Source organism: Castor canadensis, chromosome 4, assembly GCF_047511655.1.
Source record: "Castor canadensis chromosome 4, mCasCan1.hap1v2, whole genome shotgun sequence".
Lineage (NCBI taxonomy): Eukaryota > Metazoa > Chordata > Mammalia > Rodentia > Castoridae > Castor > Castor canadensis.
In genome coordinates this window covers 9,751,055-9,773,220 of record NC_133389.1, presented here as the reverse complement: position 1 = coordinate 9,773,220, position 22,166 = coordinate 9,751,055, and the positions used below count along the sequence as shown (strand labels likewise).

The 22,166-nt window shown below is 34.0% G+C and overlaps 1 protein-coding gene across 1 annotated transcript in view; it reads left to right on the top strand.

Moving 5' to 3' along the window:
* Positions 1-5,100: 5,100 nt before the first annotated feature.
* Positions 5,101-22,166, top strand: part of Ccdc102b (coiled-coil domain containing 102B) — a 49,034-nt gene continuing 31,968 nt past the window's right edge. Inside the window, exons 1-3 of the mRNA XM_074069663.1 lie at positions 5,101-5,398; positions 16,444-16,518; positions 21,092-21,141. The gene's annotated coding sequence lies outside the window, so the exon portion shown is untranslated. The remainder of the gene's footprint in view (positions 5,399-16,443; positions 16,519-21,091; positions 21,142-22,166) is intronic.

Below are 22,166 nucleotides of genomic sequence, written 5' to 3'. Positions count from 1 at the left end.
TCCTAACTACTTGGGAAGCAGAGAAAAGGAAGATTGTGGTTCAAAGCCATTCTGGGAAAATAGTTTGCAAGATTCCATCATAAAGAAGGGCTGGTGTAGTGGCTAAAGGTGTAGGCCCTGAGTTTAAGCCCCTATACCACAAAAAAAAAAAGGGAAAAACAATTTTAAATCATCATACACTTTTTCACATTTAAAGGGAATGTCTTTCTAATTTATTTTCTCTGCAACTTGTCCACTTCTGAAATAGCCTGACTTTTACTTTCTTCATTGCATCCATAGAACTTTCATCATCCATCCATTTACACATTTCTACTTTCATCCACTTATCCACTACTTTCTTGTTAATTTCCAAAACACTAAAAGATAAATGCATTATTTTCTTCTTAATAAATTCATGACTTTTGAGGAGACACATGTAACTAAGTGCACAGATCCAGCTTTGAAATTACCTGACTTGTAGGAATCAGGAGATGGTCCACAGAGAGGGAAGAAAATAGGAATCTGGTTGAAAAATACTGTAGGCAACTGCAGTTTGCTTTATGATTTATTGTGGACCTTTTGGTTTGGGAGTAAGGATCTGACTAAAATCCATTTTGATTAAGATTTACTCCTCATTGTTTTTCTTGTTAGATACTATTACAACTTTATCTTGGCCTGAAGCATCCCGTCTTACAAGAAGGCCACAGGAGAAACTTGATCTAAAGACAGTGCTGTAGTATGAGTACATTCTCTTTTCCTCCTGCATCACTGAAAGTCCAAGTGAAGCTAGCCATATCCCCTGGTCTTTCTGCTATTCATAATGTCTATCTTTCCTTAGAATCAGGACTTCACCATCATTTGACAATATCCATTCTGCTGTCCTTTCAATTAAAAAAAAAGAAAACAACAACAACAAAAAAGACAGAACAGTCAAGGATTAGTTGCTCAAGCCTGTAATCCTAGCTGCCCAGAAGGCAGAGAGACCTGGAGGATTGTGGTTGGACATCAGCCTAGGCAAAAAGATTGCAAGAGCACATCTCAACAAGTGTCTGCGTGTGGTTGTGATACCTGTCACCCCAGCTTCATGGGGAAGCATAATATGAGGATCTCAGTTCAGGTCCCAGCAATAAAGCAAGATCCTTTCTCTAAAATAACCAATGAAAAGAAGTTGGTGCCTGAGCTCAAGTAGTAGAGACCTGCCTAGCAAGCAGGAGGCCCCAAGTTCAACCCTCAGTACTGCCAAAAACAAAGCTAAATGCATTGTCATCATTATGAAGAGGACATTTTTTTCTGAAAATGCTCGTTATGCTTTCACTTATGTTTTGCTGGCAAAACTGTGCCACCCAGCCTAGTACAGTTATTTGGAAGGCACAGTTACATAGGCTTAAAAACAAAATCTCAACGTTGTTATCTCAAACAAAAAAATTAAAAATTCTTTTTTATAGGAAAACATGGGGAGAATGACATTGGAGTGGCAAAGGCAGAATCTACAGGAAGATCCAAATATATAGAAGAAAGTTAGAATCCACTCAGAAAGAAAAGTCAATCTTTTTGATATGTGCTGAGTGTCTTAAGATGTTTTGTACTTGCCAATCACCAAATCATGAAAAGTCTAAAGCTGTTTTTCTCTTGCTCTCTTCTTATGACACCATTGACTCTAATGGGATATAAACTGTTAAAATAATGAAGGTGTGCTATATGTGTACATGTGTGTTATAAGCCATGGTGTCAATGTATTCTTTGACATAAGATAGAGACCCTGGATAACTCCCATGGTCCTGGTAGTTCCCATGCTATCAATGAACCAATAATTTGGGAGCCAGACTTGGCAATGAGTATGTAACAGAATGCTTACTCCACCTTCTGACCTTAAGGGAACTGGAACTAGGGGGAGAAAAAAGCCTTCATTTGAGGAAAGTGCAAGTGAAACAATACCTTCCACATGATCAGATTTTGCTGGTGAGTAATTTACAAATTTGCTGAGCCACCCTAATTGTTGTGTGTTCCAAAAAGATGGAAGGAGCTGAAGTGAATACGGAGAGACTATTCTTTCAGGTTTCAATATAAAGGTGAGTTATTAAATTTGAAAGTCAAATAGGTATAAGGATTCAGTGATAATAAATGCTGTCAACTTGAGAGACCAGAGAGTGATAATATAATTATTTAAGATTGAGATTACATGGTACTGTAGTTTCAGAATTAATATAAGAGATTTGTTGTTATTGAAAGATTTAAATGGGTCCTAGCGAATATTTCATTAGACTGTTGAAAAGAGAGATAAACTGTTATGGGCATATCAGATTATTTAGGAATTACATGTGTATTAGCTTCCTGGGGATGCTGTAACAAATTATAAGGCCTGTGTTTTTAAACAACAGGCATTTCTTGTCTCATAGTTCTGGAAGCTAAATGCACACAATCAAAGTGTAAGGAGGGCTATATTCTCTCTGAAGTCTGTGGGTTAGTCTTTCCTAGCTTTTCCTACTTGTGGGAAATCCTGTTGGTAGAAGAACCACTCCAGTCTCTGCATCTGTCATGCCCATGGAATTTCTCCCTGTGTGTCTAAATCTAAATTTCCCTCCTCTTATAAGGATACCAGCCATTGGATTAGGACTCATCCTAATCCAGTATGGCCTCAATTTAGTGATCATTTTCAAAGATCGTATTTGAAAAATTTGGTCAAATTCATGGGAATAAGAGGCTAGGATTTCACCATGTCTTTATGGTGTACGTGATTTAACCTATGACAGTGTGTATGATTTTTAAGAGAGACCAATAGTACTTGCAATTGAACCTTACAATTGCAACATGACCCAGAATGGATGTGGTTCCTTGATAGAAGATGTGGACCCGGAATAGGATTAGTGATGGTCCCTTTGAGGTACTTTGCAGTTGAAAAGAGAGGAAATGTAAATGAAGTAATAAGGACATGATATGGTTAACAAGACAGAAAAGTTGTATTCTGGTAACCAAGTCATTGTATTGTGAAGAAAAAGTTGACAAGAGGGTTAAAGGTCTTCAGAGACCTCAAGTAGCATGCATACTAGAAATAGACTGTGGTATCTCCTACTAAACACAGACAGGAACAAATATGGGGGCAGGTGAGTGCTTTAAGAGAACACTGAAGTCTTTTAAGAAGATTAAGATGTTTGTCTGAAACGAGGTATTGTCTGAAACGAGGTAGTGGTGGTGGGAAGAGAGAGGAGTGTGCAAGTCATTGATGACTTTCAAGATTTTCCTTGAGCCAGGCACAGGTGGCTCATGCCTGTAATCCTGCTACTCAGGAGGCAGAGATCAGGAGGATCACGGTTCAAAGCCAGCCTGAAACAAATAGTTCATGAGACCCTATCTCAAAAAATCCCAGTACAAAACAAAACAAAAAGATAGGATGGCTGATGGACTGGCTCAAGTGGTAGAGCACCTGCTAGCAAGTGCGAGGTCCTGAGTTCACGCCCCAGTACTGTAAAAAAAAAAAAAAATCTTTAGCAAGCCATAAGACTGGGTTGGTATTTATTGCTGTAACAGAAATAGTTTGTGAGACCCTATCTTGAAAAAACCCAGTACAAAAAAACATAACTGACGGAGTGCTCAAATGGCTACCTAGCAAGTGTACAGCCCTAAGTTTAAACCCCAGTTCTGTGCCAAAAAGAAAAAAAAAAAGAAAGAAAGACTTTTCTTTAGCAAGCCATAAGACTGTGTTGGCACTTATTGCTGTGACATAGCATGTCCCAGGAACAATGATGATTTGGGCATTAAGGATGTTGATGCCTTATCTATGGTATTTCATGGTGGATGGATACAGTGTGTTAGTGAGTATGAGGACTAGAGATTCAGAAGGTGATTGGGTCTAAATGTTGGTATTTGGAAACCATGTGATAAAAAAAGGAAATTTTATTTCAAACTATAACCATGGCTCAAACTAACCAGGGATAATATACAGCTTTATCTGAAAATATACCTGCTATATTCCAAAAGATAGAAAGAGAACAAGCAACCACAAAGACAAGAAGAAGGGGCTAGAAATGAAGACCAGTAGGATGTTGTGCCAAGAGAAGTTTTCCTATGGGCAAGATTGTTAAAGGCATCAAAGATGTAAATCAGAAGGACAGAGAAGAGTGTGAAAACATTAAAAATCTGAATGTTTTTCTTGTGCATGGGTATGTATATTTTCACTTTGATGCATAAACATGAATGCAAGATTGGATGGAGTTAATAACTGGATAGTGTACTTTCAACCATTTGACCATAAAAGAGAGAACAGCAGTACTTAACAATTAAACATGATCAACTACAAATTGATTAAAGGACTTATGGAGTTCAACATCTACTAGGGAAAATCAAGATAAGACAGAGTTCAAAGATAGTCATGACTGAGCAAGATTGGCTCAGAAGAGTTAATTGGCTTCATAATGGAGAATGGTCACCTTTCCTACTACATCAGAACCAAGAAGAAAGAGAAAAATGGGGTAAAATTGTTATTCAGCTGTGAATAACCGTACAAATTATGAAGGGGGGAAGAATAAAACAATTTGAAGACACTTACTTCCCAATCTTCAAGTGCCATGGTGTTACTTTTAAGAAGCATATTGGCTGTATTTCCTCTGCCCTTTTCTCTTTTCCTTTGGATATTTTGTGTTGTTCTCAAAAGCGCTCTTTTATGTGGTCTGCCACCACCCTTCATCAGAGCACTTCCTGGCAGCTGAGTCATGTCACTAGAAAGCCATTCCATTTTTTTCTTCCCCAGGGGAATGGGCCAGAGAGCTCTCATGGAGGAGCCTGGAAGCTATGGCTAACAGTTCCTGCCAACATGACTGAGATCAAGGGATTGACATACAGTTTTTGTATCATGATTTGTATATGTGAATGTTTTATTAAACAACTTTTTTTTCTTTTTGGCAATGTAATGCAAATCAAATTGAACACATGATACTTTCTATTTTTCCTACAATCTGCAGTGTAATTTTTCTTTAAAATATTTTGCAGATAGATACCTCAATAGTTTTTGCCATTTTAGTTTTACTTTTTTCTATTATTATAAGTTGTTAAAATATTAAATATATGTGGGAATGAAGAGGTGGGTATTTTCTTCCTTTTCCACTCATAACAAACAGTTTCAACCCCTAGTTTCAAGTGAGTTGCCTGGGAAGCTTTGGATAACAATACGTAATACTTAGGGAACATTAAGATGATTTAATTTTGGTTAGCTCACTTGTGATCCAAAGACAGTGTGGTGATATTGGTTCTGATAACACTTCACAACCAATGGGAATCCTTTTTTGAGTTAGTGTGGAGTTTCCTTAATGCTGGAATAATCCCGTTGGCTAGGACCCTGGAGCTGCACAGATGAGAAAAGGATGCAGGAAATTCTGTTGTTTATACTTCTGCAAAGGGACCCGAGAGCAGCCCCACAGCCTGGAGGGTAAGAGTGCTTCATTACCTTTTGGTTTCCTATCTAAGTTTTATACTTTCATGCTGGGACAAAGCAAAGAAAAAGACAGTTGCTTATAAGATACAGAGCAAAGCTTCAGTTTATCTGGGAAGAAGGATTTGGAGGTATTTGGTAAAGTGGGTTTATTTCTTATGGGAGCTGTTTATTCTGATAGCTTATCATACATTTTCTACCTTTAAAAAACCACTGTATACTAAACAAAACCCAGGTTTAACTCTAAGTTTAGACAGTAATAAATTATGTTGACATTAAAACCTTACTTTCTAGTTCCACATGAATATGAATTAATTTTTTTGAAGTATCTACATTTTTTCAGAAAAATTAAAAGTGTCATACAAAGGCAAGGTAAATTTCATTTTGTGAGTCCTCATGCTGAATTTATTAACAGAAAAATATACTTTAAACTTCGCACAAATGTTGACTTTTTAAATATGTTACTAGCATAATGTGGAGAAGATGGTCACAGAGAATAAAATAAAATCTTAGTAAAAAAGAAATTGGCAATTATATAAAAATAAATTGTAAAACTAAAGAAATGCTTTAGAAACAATTGAGTAACATTTGTTTTTGTTTTCTGTAAGATAAATTATCGAACAAACATCAAATGGGTAAGTCTGCTACCCATTTAAAATGCAATCAGAAATATTTAAGAAACATAAACTATCAAACTACATAATTACGTTTCTTCATAAGCATATTTACATAAATATCATCTTTTTCTGTCTTCTAAAATCATGTTAATATATTTTGCTCATCTTTTTTGTGGGAGGGAGTGTGACAATTTTGAGTAAGAGTTTTCTTTTTTAAGAAATAATCTTCTATACAAAAATATCCTTGTAAATACATTAAAGATCCTCAAATTCTAATATTTTTCTATATTTTCAAGAAAGTATTAAATTGGAAATCATGAGGTTGTGACACAATAATTTGTGTTTTGTATCATTTTCAACATATAGTTAAAATATCAATAAATACATTTGAAATCATTTAGAAAAATAGTTTATGTGAATTGCTTTATTTTCCAATACCTTTAAAAATCATTGTCGTGTAAAGTAATAGATCATCTCCCTGTCTCTCTTTTGAAAACGTGTTTTCTTTGGATCCATAGCTTCCTGTGCCTCACTGTGAGTGTGGCTACTAATTGTGTGGTTCATCTAATTATTAGAGCTACAAGGAGGATGATGATGATTTATAAATACATTATAAATGATCTTAGGTCACTTCTATTTGGAGAAATATCATATTTTATGCTGATTTTGCAATGTCAATTGAATTCTGCAAAATCTTGAAGATTTTCTTTTTTAGCAGGAGCGTTAGCATAGAAGAATTTGAGAAGAATTTTTCTGTGGTGCTGGGGATTGAACCAGGGACTTGCACATGCAAAACAGGCACCCTAACACTGAGCTGCACCCCAGTCCTTGAGAAGATTTACAGTCTCTCAACTGCCTGAAAAGTTAGTGGGTGTTGGGTAGTTTCTCGAAGGAGAAAAGGGTATTCTTATTTTGTAAGCCAAGTTGGCATAAAAGGTTTTGAGGCATGAATTAGCACATGGAAGAATACGGATGAATAAGCCTCGTGATTGGGTGTGTAAATGCACTTTTGTGAGTAGCAGATAGTGTGCTCAATATGTAGAGCAGGGATGTGGACCATCTTAAAATTCACTCATAGTAATTTTGTCTTTATTTATCATAAAATGAATTTCTGAGAAGATGTGGAGCATTTGGGCCTCTTCTTGTCATTCTCACCACCACATTGATCACCATCCTGCTAAAAATAATCGTGTTTCCTATGTGCAATATGACTGACATACATCCTTGTAATTTTGAAAGCTATGCAATAGGTGAAGTACATTTTACGCATGAAGGAACCTGGTGTTCAGAGATGTTAAATGGTTTATGCAAAACCACAGCTATATTTACTGGTGGAACCAGGATTCATTCTGCTTCCAGATCTATTTCCACTGTGCTTGTATTTTAGGAATGTGAATCTGGCAGAAGCTAAGCAGAATGTTTGCAATGGACCTTGGCAAACTAAGGTGCATTGAGGAGGCAGTGAGACAGCACTTTGAAGATCAACTCCAATATTCTAAAAGACCAAACCGAACACAATTTTATCTTTTGGTAATATTTATAAGACATTGATAAGGAGTAACTTTTATTTTTAAATTAGATGTTCTCATACTCAACACTTTTGCTTTTCCCTCTTATTTTTGAATGTTGTATTTAGAGAAGATACCATTTGATTTCTTAGAGGAGATTTAATTATATTTCATTTAGTATTATTATTCATGGAAGAAATACTTGAGGTGAGTGGGTTGCATTGGCTTTTCTTTCCTTTCAAAATGTGGTACCTATGAATATTCAGTGATGACATCCTTATACTACTATGGAAAGGTTCAGTTATTATCAATCTTTATTTCAATGAGTGAACATATATAAAGCTTATTGTGCTGATAGAGAATGTAGAATGCAGTATATTCATAGTAAAATTACTAGAGCTGACTTAATAAGACATATTACACACCCAAACTTTAAACATATTATTTCTTATTAAAGAAAAATAGGACTAGTATTTGAAATAGAATTCATTTTCTTTTCTATTCTTTAATGCTCTCAGTGAAATAAAAACTAGCATATGCTGCAATCATTGTATCTACACATATATATGTACAGATATGGTTTCTATGATATCACATTATAAACATATACTCTACTATTTAGAAACATACTACCATTTATGTCAGCTTCACTGGAGGACTGTCTGCTTGCCGTATACTGAAATGGACAAAAAATATTTGAAATGCAACATTTTATTTTAATTAAGCATATCTAGGCTGTATTTCAAGACTACATTCCATAGTAGGCATTTTTATACATATTGCCCAGGCTTCAATGCCCTGACTAATTGCAAAAGACCTTGACTAAAAAGGAAAACTAGATATTGTGTTGGAGAAAATTAGCTAGTTACTTAATTGAGATCATAGCTTTGAAAAGGACTGTTAATTCCACTTTATACTTACATGTTATCTGGGTTGATTTCTATTTAATTTAAGCCAAATGAGTATGGGAGTCTAGTAAGATGGAATGCAGAATCACATAAAATGCTACTAATTGGTCAAGAAAAACGGGAAGGCCAAACCTGAAATTGGCAATCAATTATAACTAGTGATGTCAAAGTCATTGATTTTTCTGTTTTTGTTTAGAATTAGGGTTGAAACTGTTACAATGACTTCAAGAGAAAATGTATGAGTAAAAAATTTTAATATTATTATTTTAATATATCAAATAAATTGGATGACCTCTGGGTGGTGATCAAGACCATTTTTAAAGTTAAAATTTTTATAGTACATTAATTTGCTGATGAGAATGACATAAGAGAGAGTCTAAACAGACTAATTAGAACTTTGTTTGCAGTAGTTATGCCCTTGAGTAGGTTAGGAGTGATTTTGATGGGAAGTTTGGCCTTAGAAGTATTAACAATTTCTCCAAAGAAACAGGTAGAGTGTATGGGTATCCATGAGACATATAGGTATAGTAGAATTGGTGTATGACAGTTGTCTTTGGGTTACTTCTCTTCCCTAAGTGAAATAGAAAATACAAAACAATTTTATCAAAAGAGATGAGGTAAGGAAGATATGAGAAGTTTGAAGACAGAAAATGTATGGACCTTAGATGAATGGGTGGTGAATAGATCAGAGATATGGGTTAGGATTGACTTGACAATATTCAGGGACCATTTGTGGTTGAGAATAAAGAATTTGGAGCAAGACCAAAGTGTGTTTTCTCTAAGAATGACCAGGTGCTTCGGTGCATGTATGGAGCAGACAGACAGTAGTAATTAAACAGTTGAGTTTTCTAAACAAGCAAGCTGGTGAGAATGCCATGCTCACCAGGACTCATTTTTTAGTAGTGGAGTACTGTATAGGGAGGGATGGGAGGTATGAAGTAAATAAGGAGCAGTAAAAACCCCATAGGGGAAAAAAAAAAACCCATAGAATTAATTGAAAGGAGTTCCACATTGGTTCAAAGAGAGAGCTCTGGGGCAATGGAAGATGTAGTGAGAGATGTGTGAGCATTGATATGGGAAGAAATGCTAGCATTTTTTGATATATAACAAGCCAGTGACTGGATGAGGTAAAATTATTAGAATTAGTAGGAATTTAGAGGTAAGAATATTGTAAAGATATTACAAGTAAAAATAATTAGGATATTAGTTTTTGTCCCTGAAAGAATTCAACCCTTCTATGACTTCATCAATTAGGTAGCATAGTTGGAATTAGTAGATAAATTAATGCTCATTTCCATTACTTTATTAGAGATCTCATTTACTTGCTTACTCTCTGCTTATATCATATTTTGACTGGTCTTTAAAGCTGTATTGAAGAACAACCTTCAGGCAAGAATGAGACCAAGAAAGAATTTTTCACATCTGACAGATGATAAGTCTATGATTTTTGTAGATGTTTCTTTTTTTGGGTAAGTTTTAGCTAAAAATAAAATAAAAGCATATTTAAGAATAATATTCAGGAAACATAATTGATCATTTTATTCTTGGGTTTTGCTTTATAAAACAACTGATATTTTAACAATTACATGTATTTTTAAATTCATTCATTTTCCCAGTGCTCTCTAACCAGCTTTAAGTATACTTTAATGGGATGTCTTAAAGCTTACAAATGAATGTTAAGCAGACTTACCCAATTTTTTTTTGAATGGTGTCAGTTTGATTTTGATATGACAATTGCTGCATCACCCCTTCTGCATTATGTGACCATGTGATAGAAAATAAAATATCGGACTGGTGAAGTGTCTCAAGGGGTAGAGCATCTGCCTAGCATGCCTGAGGGCCTGAGTTCAAACCCCAGTACCAAAAAAAAACATGAATAAAAATATCCTGCTCACTTATATTTGAATGGCAACCATGACTACTTTGGTGTGAAATTTCATGATCAACAGAATGTATTTTCAAGCATATATTTGCAAATAATATTATTAGTAATCATCTAAAGTCAAAGTACATATAAGCACTTCTATAAGCTATGAAGCAGAAATGTTACCCAAACGTGTGGAGCATGCTTTAAAAATCAAAATATTGTTTTCTATTTCTGTAAAATTCTCCATGAAAAAGAAAACTTCTTAAAATTTTGGGTGCTGTACAACTGTGCTGTTTAATAGAAATGTGATTCAATCTATATTTGCAGTTTAAAGTAGCTATATTGCTGGATATGGTGACATACAGCTGTAATTCCACCTACTGATTATATGAAGGTAGAAGGATCACAGTCATAGCCCAGCCTATGCAAAGTTAGAAGCAAGATCCAATCTCAAAAATAAATACATGAATAAAGGCAAAAGTGCTGGGAGTGTGGTTCCAATGACAGAACGCTTATGCACAAGGCCATGGACTTATTCTCCATTGCTGCAAAAAAGTAGCTACATTAAAAAGTAAACAACAAATATGTGAAGTTAATCTAAATATATTTAACTCAATGTCTCAAAGCATGACTTCAAAATGTAATTGATATGAAGTTATCAGTGATATATTTTGCATGGTTACTTCCTGTACCCTAATTCATACAGAAAACCAATTTGGGCCACCTCCATTTCAGGTGATCATTAAGTACATCTGGCAGGTGTCTACCCTACCACATTTCAGAACTCTGCAGGGGGTCATGTTAGACACTATAAGTAGTTAGAAAATATTCTCATAGGTGCCATGAATAGTTTTTAAAACATCACATTTTTTTGTTATAAATGAATACGTGTGAATTTGAGTGATCTTACTGAGAAAAAGACTTCGGTGTGGGTTTTCTGAATACAAGCCAATGTTCTTTTGTTCTTCTATAACATTCTGATGTTGTCATGTTTATATATTTATATTAAAATATGGTTGCCTGTAACATCATCAGTACCAACATGATCTCTGCTGGCTACTATTTAAGAAAGTTTAGTAATTTAAAAGGCTAACATGTTTGAAAGCAAGCAATGAGAATGACAAAACTCAATTCCATGAATATAAACAACTCATATTTTTTCTTTTTAAAAAATTAATTGAAATATATAAATCTAAAAAATAGAGTTATTGAAGAAGATTTAAAATTGTGTCTTTAGAGAAATTACTTGGGAATGAGTTGAAGGAAAAAAATCTTCATAGAATTGGAGGTTAAATAAAAACAAAGCAAGCTTTCCAAAACATCAGTTTAATCTGGTCCTTGACTCTGTAGCTTTCCTTGCACGTGGCTTGCATTTTCCTTTCCAGCAACTGGAAAGTCAAATCTTTTGAGAAATATAAACAGTGACTATTCGTTTCCTGTTATTTTGACATTTTTAATCCAAATCCTTTAGTTTCCATTACTAAGGAAATAAGCAACTCGGCCAAAATAAAAGCAAAGAGATGAAAACTGATTCCAGATCAATTAGCAATTATGTTAAGAATTCTGCTTTATAGTTAAACTGCCTTTCTCTTTCAAGCTGTCGTTTCCTATGTTGAAGGTCAAAACCCAGAAATATCAACACTAGAAAAGATAATTGTGAAATGAGAGGATTGTATGTCTAAACAAATTATTAGTTCCCTTTGGCTAAAATGGGGAATGTATAGACAGGGATGAAAACCAAGGAAAAGTTTCACAAATGTTTATAACAACTAATCTTCAAATAAAAGCCTAACATTTATTTTTGTAAGCTCTCATGTTTCTTCCTTATCTTGCAAATGAAGCTTTTCAGTGAAATCAACATGTAGATTGCACTTTTATAGGAAGTAGCTTATGTATTACACAACCATTATGTCATATCTGAAAACTAATTGCTTGTTTATATTATATTAAAATTGAGAGAATTAGAACAAAATGTGATTGATTATATTTTCTTCTTCAAAGATATTATAAATATTATGATAATGACTGAGACAAAGGCATCATTTCATGTAAACATCAGCATATCCGTTAGCTGTTCTTCTGATCATTTATGAAAATATATGTATATGTTATTTATCTCTTTTGTTTAATAGTTTCATCATTCTTCCTTTGGTTTTTAGACATTTTAATTTTTGTGAATGTTAAAGTGCTCCTTAGAGAAAATAATTTGGTTAACATCATTATAATGAAGTACATAAATGAGTATTATTTTACTTATGTATAAAACTTATTCTACATTTTACTTTTGTATTTCTTCATTCATGTTATAAAGACGTGATGTACTTTCTGAAACATACTGTTCCTATTCAGAGAACATAGCCTTGTGATTTCAAAATAAATTACTCATGTACTTTAAGAAAAACATAATGATTAAACTTGGGAAATTCCATGTTCACTAATGGTTCAGTTTCTTCCAGGTACATTAGCAGGGGTGCATAATTCAAGGACTAAACCTGACCTGTGATAATTTGGCACAGTCAAGGATTCAAACGAGTTTTTCCACTTTGAGCACATTGCTGTGGGTAGATGGGAACATGGGGCTTCCCTTTCTAAATAAAATATTTTGAGAAACTTTAGAAAGTTCATTTCACTGTCAGCCCCAAATTCCTTCATTTTCCACAGAGGAAGAATTGCTGAATGTGTAAATATTCATATGTGGGAGACTAACCAGAAGTGTGAGAGAAACTCCAAAAATTGTATTAAAGTTTGCGTTATGGTTTAAGCAATTTGATTCTTTCCAATTTTTTCCCAAAATGTTCAAGAAATTTATTTTGATTCATTCATAATTTCTGTTTCATTGAAGAAATATCATCTGAATATCTTTTATTGGAAAACGTTTTCAACTTTTTTCCTTTCTTTTCTTTCTTCTTTCTTTGTTTTCGTCTTTTTTTTGAGACAGGGTGTCACTATGTAGCCTAGGCTGGACTCAAGTTTGGCACCCTCTTGCCTTACCTTCCTGAGTGCTGGGATTGCAAGTATGTGCCACCACATCTAGACACTTTTTCCTTTTTTGTTAAAGACATACATAAAGAATTTGTATGAATCAGATTTCACAAGTAAACAAAATGTAGTAGAAATTTAATAATTATTTTTTGAATGAATACATAAATACACTCAAGCCTCAATTGCAAGAGAAATATTTATCCTTATATTACAGCATGCAGAAATGAGTAGACTTTATTTATGTTTGTATACATTTTTAATGAAACGTTCGTCAAAATATATTATTTTACATTCATTTAATGGTTGTAGGTCTTTTATTTTGCCTGTGTTTCCTAGAAGTTGTTGAAGTGTTTTTAAAATTGTAACTCCATGACAATACAAGTAAAGACAAAGGAAAAATAACAAAAGTCACTTTAAACTCTTAAAATTACAGATTTTACAATTTCTCTTTTTAATGATACATAATTTAGTTTGTTTAAAGATTTCTCAGATATGTCTAGAATTCCAGAAAGATTTTCAAGAGTGTTAATATATTGGAATAGAATAGAATCATTGCTCATAAGGGATATTGTCTTAACAATAAAACAAAAAGAAACAACAAAACCTAATACAGTGAAAACTTTGGAAAGAGGAAATAAGCAGATGTTTTATAAAATTCATTTTCATGTATGTTTGATTCTTACTTTTATCTTTTTTAATCAAGGAAGTTATTCATAAACCTCACTAAGTAACTTTCATGAAATGAACAAGTCATTTCTATTAGGTTACTCTGCATGGTAAAGACTTGTTCGGAAGAGTTATTCTTCATGAATACCTTCTGTCTGATTTAAGTGAAATACAACAACAAAAACAATTTGTTTTTGTAATTCTACACTATCACCAGAGAGAAAACACTCAAGAGAAATTTTTATTTACTTTGCCTTAACAATCTAGAAAATGAAATCACTAATAATAAGAGTATTAGTGAGCTATGGACTGCACTGTGTGTGAATGATTCCTGAGAACAGCTTACTTAGATGTTTATAAACCCTTAGCTATTTGTAAGTTTGGGAAGTTTTAGTGAAACTAAATTTCTTAATTGGAAACACTGACTATAAAGCCATATGAGACCCTCTGCAGAAACTGTCACAAAACAGAAATATAACATTTTAAAAAGGGAAGAGTTTTGAAAGGGATGGTCACATGATTATGAGATTGAAAGGTGGAAAACTTTGCTGAGACTGAGCCATGGCAAGGCTGCAGGGATACACATAGTGATCTTCAGGCCTCATTGAGCATGGACAGCAATCTGACCCACTGGTAGGGGGAGAAGCTAAGCTGGTGAGGTAAAGTCTGGAGCTGGAAGAGATAAATGTTGGACTGAGTTAGTATTTTATGAGCCAGACACATTCTCTTAAACAAGAAAATGATTCAGTCACTGGATGTGGGTGTCTTTGTTATCCATTTTGCAAGTAAATACACAGTTTTACCAACATTGAAGGAGATTTAAACTACAGGAATAAATATGTCTGCAGCATTGGATTTTTATCATGAGGGATTAGTGCCAAATCTTTTATTGCACTATCATTGAATCATAAGGAGAGCTCAAGAGCTGTAAGTCATGATAGAGTTTACAGAAAGGAGAAGCTAATTTTTTTTATTTCCATTAGGGAGAGTAATTTTTAATGGGAAATGTATTTGAATAATTTTATTTAAAACTGATTCAAAACTCACGCATGTTTATATATTAAATATCATTTATAAATTTTAAGTGCTTTTTTTTGTGATACAACTTACTTCTTAACCAACAATTTATTTCAGAAGAAATTTTTATTTTATGTTTTCAGAACCTAATCCTTTAGAAATTGTGGCTATGTGTGATTACTGGATTGTGTAGTTATGAATCAGAAGAAAACAACTTTCATGTTTTAATTCAGTTTAAATAATAAGAAAGTCTTTAAAGAACATAATAGGGAATTTGAGTAACATGTCTATAGGTTAGCATTAAATACCTCTTGCAGGCAAAACTGTGTCTTTCAGATGTGTATTAACTGGGTAGGTTGGTGTTTTTAATGTTTTAATAAATTAAAAGGAAGCAAAATACAAAACAAAATCAAGAAACTAGTAAGTGTTCAACTATTTCCTATTTTTAAACTATGAATGCACATATTTTAGCTCAAGTTGGTGTGTATTCACTTTTCATGGAAGAAATATCTCTTCTGAATAATTAATATGTGTGAATTGACTATTGACACTCCAAGGAAGCTAAATTACTTTGGAAATCCAAGACGGAAAGCCCAGTTAGAAAGAAGAGAGATATTCAGGTATTTACACAGAAAATTCCTGGACAGAGGAAGGAAAGTCAGGGGAAAGGACTCCAGGGGGTTAGACTGGTGTGGGTCTGATAAGGACTTTGAACTTAATGCTAAGAATAATGTGAGGACAATTGTAAGGATTTCAGCAAAGATGAAATGTTAGAAATAGCGAATTTTCTGTCTAGTTGTTGAGTGGAGAGCAGTATTACTGGAGAGGGCAGACAGAAATCCATACTGTAAATCCAGCAGGGCCAGGGTACTACTTAGACTAAGGGGCTGAGATGAGAAACGTGAGTGTGAGGGGACATTTACAAGTTAAAAAGAACAGGAAGAATGAGAAGCATCAAAATCTAACTTCCTGACTTACACAAAAGGCCTCAACTTGCAGTCAAAGGAATCTAGTGTTTAATACATCAATACCTCATGAAAATATGTAGAAAAGGTACTTGAATTGTGATACAACCATATATAATCATATAAAGTCACATGAAATACTACCATTTCCTGCTTCAATATAGAGAAGTTAAGAACTGTTTATGTTCCAGGAGGAGCTATTATAAAAAAAAGGACACTTGGTATTTGCCCTTCTAAACTAAAAGGCAATGCTATCTTTTTTTGATAGGAAAAAATGGAGAAAAACAGTTAATTTTCTCTAAAATGAGAAATGTAAGGGTCTTTTCCCAAACTCCCTGAGGCAGCAAAATTCACACTTTCTTTCTAGAAAAAAAAGAGTGTTTTCTGTACTCCAATTTCTATGGAAGGGTTGGAAAGCTCCTCCAGTCCTTTTTTGAGAGAGAAAAATTCTCTAGCTGTGCAAATTATTATTTGACAATTAATCTTTTTGTTTGTTCTTGTTTTTGAGACAGGTTCACACTATGTAGTTGAAGCTGGTCTTGAACTCCTGATCTCCTTTCTCAAGCTCCTTAGATCTAGGATTACAGGTATGCACCACCACACCCGGCATCAATCACTTTTCTCTTAGTAACTGTCATAGGTCACTGCTAGCTAGACATAGTTATTCAATATATTTATTCAGTTTAGATCTCTTTCTCTTTCAAATTAGTATGTTAATTAGACACAGGGTTTCATTGTGATAAATCCATATGTACTATAACATGCTTTGATCAAACTCACCCTTTGTAATTACTCTTACTCTTCATCCCCCTGTTTTTTACAGTTGTTCCACCCCCTCCCCAGTTCTGGGGTTTGAACTCAGGGTTTCACGCTTGGTATGCAGGTGCTCTACCACTTGAGTCACCTCCAACCCTTTTTGCTCTGATTATTTTGGAGTCAGGGTTTCACTTTTTACCGGGAGACACATGGACCACAGTCCTTAGATTTTAGGCTTCCTACAGTAGCCGGGTTGATAGTTGTATGCCACCACACCCAGTTTTTTTTTCCTTTGTGATGAAATCTTTTTGACCTGGGCTGCCCTGGAACCCGGACTTTCCTGATCTCAGCCTCACCAGCAGCTAGGATTACAGAAGCCTGTTTTTTTAATGTAATTTTTAGTGGGTTTTATTGTTTGATTTCTGTCAATAAATCAGCTACTTGCATTGAAATAAACTGGCTTCATCAAGGCACAATAGGTGGCGATTTGAGTACTTACTTCCTTCTCAGAAAGTACCATCATGGAACTTTGGACCTGAAATGTAGCTTAGCTTTCGGCTCAACAGTCTGCTATATTCAGACATTACCTAAAGTCTATCATCTACAATTATATTTTTTCCAAAGGAAATCCAAACAAGGATTAAGATATAATGTTTTGCTGACTTAAAATATTTCACTTGATTTGCCAAAATAATTTAAAGACAGCAATAGTAAATGATAGAATGTATATCGTATCATGGGAGCTACTTTCTAAATGCTTGGAAATTCCATAAATGGGAGCTTATATTCTTTACATTTTGAAAAAACATGTGATCACATGACTATTTTAAGTAGAAACAACAGACATAAACATGTTTCACAAAGTATTTCATTTGAAGTAAACGGGATCTAAAAAAGAAAAATAAATACATAACATATTTAAAAGTTTAAAGATAAAAAACTAGCTTTAATCAGAAAAACAAATACTTCTAAAACATTTAAGATAATTATATGTATTCTTTTGATAGATAACTGTTTTACTGCTAAAGTTTTGGCAGCCTGGATTATTTTCCAGCAGTGTTACTTTCTGCAAAATATTAACAGAAAATGAAGATTGTTTAGCCTTATAACTTATGTAGTCCTTTACTTCTCTACATTGAGTCAGGAAGTGTTAATATTTCATGTCTGTTTATATGATTAAATCACAATTAAAGTACCTTTCTCACATACGGGTTCTGAGGTTTTGGTTCATTAAAAGCTAAACTCCTTTGGCCACTAGTTTTAAACTATCAGAAATAACAGATCATTTCATATTTGTGGTCTCTTATTTTCTTTTATTTCTTTGATTTGCTCACTCACTCCATATTCCCCTAAAATACACATTCCAGAAATAATGTCTCCAGAAAGCCTGGGGATTACAAATGGAGGGAATATGATTCACTTTTGGTGTTCCAGTGCACATTCATAAACATGACTCATACTTATGCAACAGCTTCTTTTCAAATTGAGTTCAGGTTTTAATTTCTTGTAGATCCATTAGTCAAATGTCTATATGTTCTGATTACTGTGAGAACCAAGATAAATGAGGTGCATTTCTACTCATAAGCTCATGGACTGTTATGGAGAGAGCTATTAAAATCATAAGCACAGAATAAAGAAATTAGACAAGACATAGGACCACTTACAGTGTAGGAGCAACTGACTGGGAAACAGTATAGATCCATCATTTACCCCGCTGTTAGCCATGCTTTCACACACACATACACATGCCCAAATTGAACACTTTTGTCCTCAGACTTGTGCACTAATTTTCTTTTCCCAACTCTTTTTGTAGGCATAGGGGATAATTCTTTTTAAAATTTAGACTGTGTGCTTCATGAATTATAGATATAAACTAAGAATTGATGACAGGGCTAGTAGACTAGAAAAACTTGCCTCTGTTAAAATGGACTCTGTGAAACGTGCATTCTATTTGGACAAGAAGCAAGAGAAAAAAAATCAGTTTGAGTTGTTTATTTCAGTTTATCATTTCACTGTTCCCACAATTTTAGATAATGTGGATGTGGCATTATTTTTATTCTTACATCCTGTTCTATTTATCTTTAAACATTTTGTTTTCAAAATTTTAGCAATCTAATTTCCCCAAATTTTATTTTTGAAGATTTTTTACTGTCCAAAAAGAGGGGTAGGAAAAAATCTTCTGCACAATGAAAGAAGTGGTGTCTAAATTGAAGAGACCACCCACAGATTGGAACAAAATCTTTGCTAGCTATACATCAGATAAGGAACTGATGATTAGAATATAGGGAGCTCAAAACAATTAATTCCCCAAAAATCAATGACCCAGTTCATATATGGGCAACTGAACTGAACAGAATTTTTTCAAAGGAGGAAGTACAAATGGCTAAAAAAACACATGAAAAAATGCTCACCATCCCTGGCCATAAAGAAAATGCAAATTAAAACCATATTAAGATTTTACCTCATTCCTGTTAGAATACCACCAACAACAAATGTTGGTGAGAATGCAGGGGGAAAAAAACCATCATACACTTCTGGTAGGAATGTAAGGTAGTATAACCACTATGGAAAACAATATGGAGGCTCCTTAAAAAACTAAAAATAGATCTGTCATACAATCCAGAAATACCAGTCCTAGGGATGTACCAGAAGGCTCATATTCCAGAAGGAATGTGAGTCAGGTTACTAAAGGCACCTGCACTCCCATGTTTCTTGCAGCACTAGTCACAATAGCCAAGCTATGGAAACAGCCAAGATGCCCCACTAGTGATGAATAGATTAAGAAAACACGGTGCTAATGCACAATGGAATTTTACTCAGCTACAAAGAAGAATGAAAATTTGACATTCGCAGGTAAATGGATGAAACTGGAGAACATCATGTTAAGTGAAGTTAGACTCAGAAGGCCAAAAGTTGCATGTTCTCCCTCATATGCTGATTATAGACCTAAAACAAATGCAGCAGTATTATTGGACATGGGTCATGCTGCAGGTTGGCCACACACAGGAAGCATAGGGCAAGGGAAGGAAACCAAAAACTTGAATGTGGTTGATGTGCTCACTGTACAGGAACAAATATCGTAATCTTAAACTGGCCGAGGCCACTATGGGAAGGGGACTAGGGAGTAGTGAAGAGGACTGGTAGAGATGAACTAATTGAAGTTGTAATACACATGTGCATGGGAACAACACAAGGAATCTCCCTGTATAGCTATCTTTATCTCAAACTAGCAAAAATGCATGTTTCTCTTACTATCTTTCAGTGTTTTTCTTTTACAAAATCAGAGAACAGAAGGTCAAGACGAGTTCTACCCAGATAGGGGAGTGTAGAAGTTTGGCACTGGTGGGAGTGGGGAGGTGGCAGGGAAAGGGGTAGGAGAATGAATGTGGTGCAAATAATATACACTCTATATAAATGGAAAAATGATACCCGTTGAAACTGTTCCAGGAATTGGGAGAGGGGCAATGAAAGAACAGTGGAGGGGGGAATTAAAGTATGATATATTTGATACATTGTAAGAACATTTGGAAATGCTACAATGTACCCCACACAACAAAATAGCAATAATAATAATAATAAAAGGAAAAGAAAACCACATTTTTTCAAAGAGCTGATTCTTAGGAAAAGATCTGTTTCCTTTGTTGAAAGCTTGGTGTTAGTATTCAGAAATGAGTGCACATTAGTATTTCTTTTTGCATTTTAATCCTAGTCACATATTCACTATATACAGAAGAGGAAATTCATGATATAAAAAGAATCATGAAAAGTAGGAACCATTCATTGACTATCTACCTGAGCCTGTTATGTACATATATGTGGTGGAGCTCCAGATTCTCACAGTAAACTGGTGAGATAACCATACTCACCCCTGTTTCGAAGCTAAGTCTGAATCTGGGAAAAAATTTACTCTTCCAGTGTCTGACACCTCAAAAGCTAAGTCAACTTCCTTTTTATAATACCCTTCTTTCTATTTGCTTTTCACGTCCTGAGGAAACAAAATAGATTATAGAAAATTTCCCTTAAAGAGCTATCAAGAATTGTAAAATCAATCATAATTAAGTTCCCAAATTTATAATAAAATGGGAAACAATGTTATTTTCAAGATAACTTTTGTTGTGATTAACAAGATGCTTTTCCTGCTGTATTGTTTTATATTTTGGGAGAAAGAAAGTAGTGAGTTTGTTAAGTCAGATGAGTCCCAAAGTGGTTTGTCTACTAACCTTGTGACTTTTTTTGGACTGAAATATTCAATATGAAATGTTGCAAGTGTTTTTATATTTTTATTTCAGTTTTTTTTATGAACTGCTTAAATCACATAATTTTATTTATCTTAGAATTTTTTGACTTGAAATAGTACATGTTATCTTATTATACAAGATGAGTTTCTATATGGTTTATTTTTAGATTTTTATACAGCAGAACTCTATGGGGAATGGGGAACTTGAGGCTCTGAGGTAAGATCTTTATGTTGTGAAAGATTTTTAGAAGTTTAAAAGTAGATTTGGTTTTCATAATTATAATGAACAAGAAGAGCTCAATGTTGGAATTAAGCTTAAAATATCAGTTACCTTTTTCCTTTTCCATTTTACTTTTAGCATTCAAATATCAAAATAATTCTATTGACTGTTTTCCTGTGCCCTAACTCTTTGCAAATGAAAATATATTTGAAGAAGATGGAGGAAGTGGTTTAATTTTCTTTCCTGTTTCCCCTCAAGTCTTATTATTGATTATTATTTTGAAGAAGGCTGAGAGGATTTTTCTGCCTTTCTATTTAAATCAAACATGTTTGCAAATGCCAGGATAATAACTGTGGGTGAAGATTTTTTATCAAAGAACAATGATGGTGTGTGTGGGTAAACAGGACAGCTGATCACTCTATCCTGAGACTGCTAATGGCTGTACAAGTCGTTTGCTTGCTCAAACTCATGCCTCATTTCCATTAAGAGAATGTATATTTGCTAATGGAATTTTGATAATATGAACATAATTATCTTAATGAGTGTTCATCATAAGGCAAGGAAAAACATAGACTTTTTTGTTTTTGTTTTTTTTAAACACAGCCCAGGCTAGCCTCAAACTCACTATGCAGCCCAGGTTGGCTTCAAACTCTGAATCCTTGTGCCTCAGCTGTACACCACAACACTGAGCAAAACCTAGAGAATTTAATTTGTGTGGTGGTATAATTAAAACATGAATCAGCTAGTATATTATGGTATGTTCCCTTGTACTTAAGAATCACAATTAGAAAAGAATTAAAATTAATATATATAATTATATATATGCATACATATGTTACATGCACAAATGTCATTATTCTTTTTATTGGAATTAATTGAATTCTGAGATTTTGTATTGAGATTATTATTTATTGAGAGTATTATTTAATTTATTACTGATTTTGCATTCTATGCTCCTTCAAGGTCTCCATAATGTTCCGTCTCAGTGCTCACGCCTGTAATCCTTGTTACTGAGGATGCAG